This window comes from Tachypleus tridentatus, chromosome 1 (assembly GCF_004210375.1).
Source record: "Tachypleus tridentatus isolate NWPU-2018 chromosome 1, ASM421037v1, whole genome shotgun sequence".
Lineage (NCBI taxonomy): Eukaryota > Metazoa > Arthropoda > Merostomata > Xiphosura > Limulidae > Tachypleus > Tachypleus tridentatus.
In genome coordinates this window covers 175,143,959-175,151,250 of record NC_134825.1, presented here as the reverse complement: position 1 = coordinate 175,151,250, position 7,292 = coordinate 175,143,959, and the positions used below count along the sequence as shown (strand labels likewise).

The 7,292-nt window shown below is 31.8% G+C and overlaps 1 long non-coding RNA gene across 1 annotated transcript; it reads right to left on the bottom strand.

Moving 5' to 3' along the window:
* Positions 1-546: 546 nt before the first annotated feature.
* On the bottom strand, positions 547-950 carry LOC143230626 (uncharacterized). The gene is made up of 2 exons (XR_013016554.1): positions 855-950; positions 547-806 (listed from the first exon to the last, which is right to left on the bottom strand). It is a non-coding gene; the product is annotated as an uncharacterized LOC143230626 (long non-coding RNA).
* Between the last annotated feature and the right edge of the window lie 6,342 nt (positions 951-7,292).

Sequence of the window (7,292 nt, the reverse complement as noted above, 5' to 3'; positions counted from 1 at the left end):
ATTTTAGTGGAATGAATGTAACTTATGAGCATGTCTAAATTGGCACCATTAATTTGTTCATACATGTTTAATGAAGGAAAGTATTTGAATGTCCTTTCATATATGTCATCATGAAATACAACAGTTTTCAAACAGAAACTTTACCATTCCTTATAGCATGTTCTTTACCTTGGAGTTGTAAATTAAAATCATTTAAGTGATTTGTAATATCTGTAAAGAACACTCATTTTAGGATCCAATCTCTGTCTGTATGTTAGTAATCTTAACTACAACACTCATTACATCATTTAACTGTTTTTAGGATACTTTTGGACACAAGTTTTCCTCATCACTAATGCAGTGAAATGAAAGTTCAGGTCTTCCAACATTTTCTTCTGATAGCTTAACCAAGCCAACATTTTTTCCCTAACATAACTTGTGCACAATTTATTATTACTTAAAATATTTTTCTTTCTTCATATCTAGACCATTTCCATTTTCAAACATGAAGAATTCTTGGACTGTGTCCAAGATGTCAATACCTTTTTGTAGTGGCTAACATCGGAGAGAGTGGACATGGTTCTTCATGAACTGTAGGAGTATTTGTTGTTGCAAAGTGAACAACTATTGCCAGCCTATCGGCCTTATTTATATCAGTTAACAGCTAAGCTAATAACATCATTCGAAAGTAAATCGGCCTTATTTATATCAGTTAACAGCTAAGCTAATAACATCATTCGAAAGTAAATCGGCCTTATTTATATCAGTTAACAGCTAAGCTAATAACATCATTCGAAAGTAAATCGGCCTTATTTATATCAGTTAAGCTAATAACATCATTCGAAAGTAAATCGGCCTTATTTATATCAGTTAACAGCTAAGATAATAACATCATTCGAAAGTAAATCGGCCTTAATATTCTCATTAATGTTCTCGGACATGCCATCCACACATTGCTGAATGGTTCTAACAGATAGTGGTATTTCTTTTATTCTATTTCTACTTATAATTTGCTTTTTATTATGAAAAGCAGTAAACAACTCTTCTGAACAGTCAAGGAAAATGTTCTTTGAGAGTTTACCTTCAGTAAAAGGTTTACCATGTCTGCCTAGTCCAAGTGATGCAACAAAACTATCTTGTTGAACTAAAGCATGCTTGATTTCTGTGTGCTGGCATTCTGTACACATTTTTTTTTTTATGTATTCCATTTTTTCTTTTATTCCTATTTTAGAAAGAGAGGCTTTGTGCTTTAATGAATAATGGCCCTCTATATTATATGTGATAGCAGTAATAATTTCTAAACAAAAAGTGTGCATTGAACAGTCATTGTGCTGAACACATCTATAGCCTTTCTCTTACATTGGTTGAAACATTTTCTTTGTTTCGTGTTTTTGTCTTAGACATGGGTTATAATCTGAAAAGCCACAAAAAGTTTTTGTAAGTGATAAATTCCTAGTTTAGAATATAGATAATTATCATAATAACTGATGAAACTTTGTAGAATGGATGGCACCTGCCTGTTGTTGAGACACAAGTGTAGAGGACAACATTTCAAAAGTCTTCCACCTTTCGTCTTCAGCTCAGTGTGTGTGTGTGTTAGGTGTTGTCGGTCTTTTGTAGTGTCCTGGTGGATTGTGGAGAGTGTGATATGATTGGTTGGATTATCACTATTTCTGATTGGAGGAGAGATTTTCTGTATATTCAACCTATGGTAGCCACAAGTTACCTCTAATCTGGAATCTGTGTTTAGTGAAGGTTTTGTAGTGGTAATATAAGATGATTGTTTGATTTTTCTTGTCTTCCAGAATTTGTCTGTGTTGATGATTCTTGTTTTCTCCCAGTTTATTCTGTGTCCAGTTGGCATGGCATGATCTGCAGTGGCTGAATTTTGTGTTTACATGTGTCTTGTACTATCTTTGTTCTTTTATTATTGTTTCTTTCCACAATCCAACAGGACATAAGACCAACAACACCTTTATACATACATGCAATGACCTGAAGATTAGAGGCAGAAGACTTTCAAAATATTGTCCTCTACACTTGTATCTCCACAACAGGCAGTTGCCTTCCATTCTACAAAGTTTCTGCCTAAACAATTTATCAAAGGATGTCATAATAACTGTTTTCAGATAATGGAAAAAAATTAAAATTTCAACAAAATTTGATGTGCAAAATTATGTATATGTGATATAAAATAGTAAACAATATCACAAAATATTAAGTTAATTTTGCCATATATAATCAAAAACTAGAGGGCAAAATATTTGAATATTACTATTTTTAATTGAAGATGCAAATATGATTGACTGTGTGGAACCTTGACAGGATGATTTACAAAAAAATATATACAAGAAATTTAAATGCTCTTGCTATCACTAGGCAGACAGGTATTTGTTTTTGTTCATTGCCTATGTCAATATGCCTTGTCTCCCCTTTTTGTACCCATGTGTGTCCAGAACAGTTTTTTCCAGTGGCACATGCACCAATTAATATATTATTTCTGGTTTATCTGGTTTTATATTGCACTAGTTGATACAATATTTCTGGTTTTATATCTTCTAGAATAATTCAGATTCTATTGGAAGACATGTCAAGCTAAACCATGTGCCAGCCATGTGCATAGTTGTTTCAAACAAGATTTAGGTTTCCTTATAACTTGTACATTGTTTATCAGTTGTCTTATTACATTGAAATAAATAGTGCACAAATCATATACACACACAAAACTGCACTTTTTTCACTTGGCAAAAAAAAACAACATACTTGTTTATAATGGAAAATTTTCAAATACCTGACTTTTCCCACGAAATCATTAAGTTTTTGGGTGGGTCACTTCAATTATTCAGTGGGTCATAGTTTGCCGACCACTGATGTAGGTGAATGAAGATTAATGTAGTAACTAATATTTTATTGATAAATACTTCAAGTATCAGCTGGTCAACAATGACAGTAATACAAGTTGTTTGTAATGTGTGTATTCCTAAGAATTATGGGTTTTGTCACACCGACTTACATATTTATCCACCACAGTTCTAAGAAACACCTCTTTCAATAAAGACAAAGCACAGTGTCTGATTTTAGATATCAGCTTCACATTGGGAACATCCAAGTTTAAACCTTCTATTCTCAAATTAAAATTAAGTTGTGTTACAACTTTACTGTTTGCAGATTATTATGTGCAATAGAACTTGTTCAACATTACCCAATTTTGTGGATAGAGCTTATAAATAAATGCATTCTAATTTTTATACTCGGGTGTTCTCGTTGTGTAATTTAAAGACAAAATCCAGTAAACTCTTAGAAATTCAACAATATTCTTGGTACATATTGTGGGTTCAGAAGGTTTTTCGGGTTTGTGTTTTTTTTAACTCTGTCTACATGTGAAATTCTTGGGTGATATTATTTAGGCTAATGGTGTGAACTGGTTTATTGTATTTATCAACATTACTTTTCACTACATATAGTTCCACATACAGTGTGGCATAGTGTACATTGATTAATTTTATTATTACGTTGTCTTATTAATGTCTGTTGTACCTTTCCTTTACAAGTATTTGTAATTAACTAGTGGCTTGTAATTTCATTTTTTCTTTTTGCAAAAAACTTAGTTCCTGTAGGTAGCTGTGCTTTTGTTTAAGGTTAAAGTTATGATGAAATTTTAAGACATGACATGTACTTTGTTTAATATGTTGTTGTTTTTTTGTATTACTTATTACATTTCCAGTCTATTTTAAATTTATCTTCTGAATCATTAGTTTGTGATTGTTTTATGTGAAAATTTAAACAGTAACATATGCTTAATAAATTTTCACAGATGTCACTTTTCCCTGACATCATACAATATGGCTGTTTAATGAGTGTTTTGTAGTTGAAAGGAGTGTGCCAGAGAAGAGAAGAACTGCCACATTCTACATGAAGGTTACATTTTTTTGGAGGAATTTATAACATTAGATATAGCTGAAAGGAAGAGTTGCTGTGCTCCATAAGCACAATATGCTAATATTTATTTATTAACATGTAGTTTTTTTTGTATGTTTTAACATTTATTAGTATACTTTATTATCAGATATTTTTCATTTCCAGTTTATATATGTTTAGGACTAACCAAAAACTTCAAAGCTGATTTCACCTCATGAGCTATGGAGATTACAGTTCCAAATAATTTCAACACCAAAGATGCTCAACTAATAAAACAGTGGTTTCTGTTCTTAACAAGTGAAAATGTAAGCAAACTATTTAATTATCACTATAAGTACACAGCTTAATTTAAAAAAACTACAGAGATCACTCATCCTGCTTTTTCTTCATTGATTATTTTACATGCAAGTGTTCCTTCTTTCAAGAAGACTGAATTTGAGGAAATAACTGAAGGTTCATGTGTGTCTTATCTGATACTGAAATACCATGTTACACACACTGAAACATGAGACTAACTTCTTCAAAACTTAAAACAGTGTATGTTAACAAGTAAGATAACTGTATGTGTTTCAGATTAAGGTTTCAGCTTGGAAAGGATGGTTAAATTATCCAAGCATACAAAACTTTCAGAAGATATCCAGCATTTACACTCTAGGTGGACAAATTATTGACACTTGATAAAGTGCTGATAATAGACTTGCATAAAAACAATTATGTGGCATGGTCTGGCCCAATGAAATCCAAGGATGATCTCTGTGACATCACAACAGCAGCTCTTGACAAAAGCTGCATTCTCTAGAAATCTTACCAAGCATAAATAAGGTTGCAAGTAACTGTTCTTTTTAAAATGGTATTCAAGTGTGATGTAAAACTTAATAAAGCTGTCTTCTTTTCTTTTCTTTTTTGAGCTGAACCTTACCTCAAGTTATAAAACAGTGAAACTAAGTATTATAGTTACACTATACATACAATGAAAGTAAGAATATTGTAATGTATCTACTACATTATGCAAACAATTAATGTATCTACCACACTAAACCAACAATGAGAGTAAAGAATATAGTAATATATTCACAATGAAAATAAGAAAATTGTAATTTATCACACTATATGTATAATTAAAACAAAGAATATTTTAGTAATTTCTCCAGTATGCTGTACCAAAAGTGAAAGTAAAGAACATAGTAACGTCTATCAAACTATACTGTCAATGAAAGTAAATAATATTGTAGTAATATATCTACCACACTATACCAACAATTAAAGTAGAGAATACTGTTGTAATATCTACAATGAAAGTAAACAATATTATAATGTATCAACTACACTATACCAACAATGAAAGTAAACAATATTGTAGTAATATATCTACTACACTATACCAACAATTAAAGTAGAGAATACTGTTGTAATATCTACAATGAAAGTAAACAATATTATAATGTATCAACTACACTATACCAACAATGAAAGTAAACAATATTGTAGTAATATATCTACTACACTATACCAACAATTAAAGTAGAGAATACTGTTGTAATATCTACAATGAAAGTAAACAATATTGTAGTAATATATCTACTACACTATACCAACAATTAAAGTAGAGAATACTGTTGTAATATCTACAATGAAAGTAAACAATATTATAATGTATCAACTACACTATACCAACAATGAAAGTAAACAATATTGTAGTAATATATCTACTACACTATACCAACAATTAAAGTAGAGAATACTGTTGTAATATCTACAATGAAAGTAAAGAATATTATGTATCAACTACACTATACCAACAATGAAAGTAAACAATATTGTAGTTATATATCTACCACATTATACCAACAATTAAAGATTATTGTAATGTATCTACCACACTATAACAGTGAAAGTAAAGATTATTGTAATGTATCTACCACGCTATAACAGTGAAAGTAAAGATTATTGTAATGTATCCGCCTCACTGTACCAACAAGGAAAATAAAGAATATTGTTGTAATGTATCTACCACACTATGCAAGGAATGAAAGTAAAGAATTTTGATGTATTACATATATACAACACTGTACCAACAATGAAAGTAAAGAATATTGTTATAATGTATCTACTACACTTTACCAACGCTGACACGTGAACAGTTTTGAAATTATTCAATTAGACGTGATTGTTTTATTTTGTCGAACTGTTGTCAGTGTGCAAAGAATTACGTCATCGATCACAATAAACGCTAAATTCTACAATCTACATAATAGGAAACACCCTGAATCGGAATAATATCACTAATTAAGCAGAATCGTTAGTGAGAAACCTATAGACACCAGTGGCATGGCTAGGTGGTTAAGGCACTCGATTCGTAATCCAGGGGCTCGAATCCCCGTCAAATCAAACGTGCTTGCCATGGGAGCATTACAATGTGACTGTCAATTCCACTATTCGTTGGTAAAAAAGTAGCCCAACAGTTGGTGATGAGTAGTTGTCTTCCCTCTAGTCTTACACTGCTAAATTATGGACGGCTCGCGCAGATAGCCCTAGCCCCCCTGATTTAGCAGTGTAAAATTAGAGGGAAGACAACTATCATCACCAACTGTTGGGCTACTCTTTTACCAACGAATAGTGGAATTCCTCGTCACACCAATCATGCATGCTCTTTCAACCGTGGTGGTTAGGGCGATCTTCGTAATCCGAGGGAGAGTGATTGAATAAAATCTTGTTAGCACTGATAAGTATAAATACAACTATGATTTGGGTTTCAGTTTTGTTCCTATATGAACCCCCCGTTTATTACTGTTGCGTATTGCAATTTCAAATAGCCTAAAACTGGGTTAAATCATAATCTACATTTAGAAGTTAATTGTTGTTGTTTTGAACTGAGCACGAAGCTACACAATGGGTTATCTGTGCTCTACCCACCGCGGGTATCGAAACCCGGTTTTTAGCGTTGTAAGTTTGCAGACATGCCGCTGAGCCACTGGGGAGCGATTAGAAGTTAAATGCCGATTTGTATCCAGTTTATGATACTTGATATACAAAGTTTATTTTTTTAATGCAAATATATTTTAATATACGAAAAACAACGCAATTTACAATAACTTGTTACAAATAATGATCTATATACAACACTTTGACAAACCTACAAACAGTATTGAGTCTTCTATCTCGTCTCGAACGTGACTGGTGTCTTACCAAGAGTTCACGATGAATGAGTTAATTTCGAATTGGTTTAGATTCAAGGTACTAGTTCCCTCTGTTTTCTTCACTCATCGCACATCAATATTTCTACCGCTGAAATTATATAATGTTTTTGTAAAAATATTAATGTACGATGTAAATCTATTCAATTTAAATGGTTTGTAATATTCAAAATCTCTAAACGTTCCCGGTTGAATATTTGA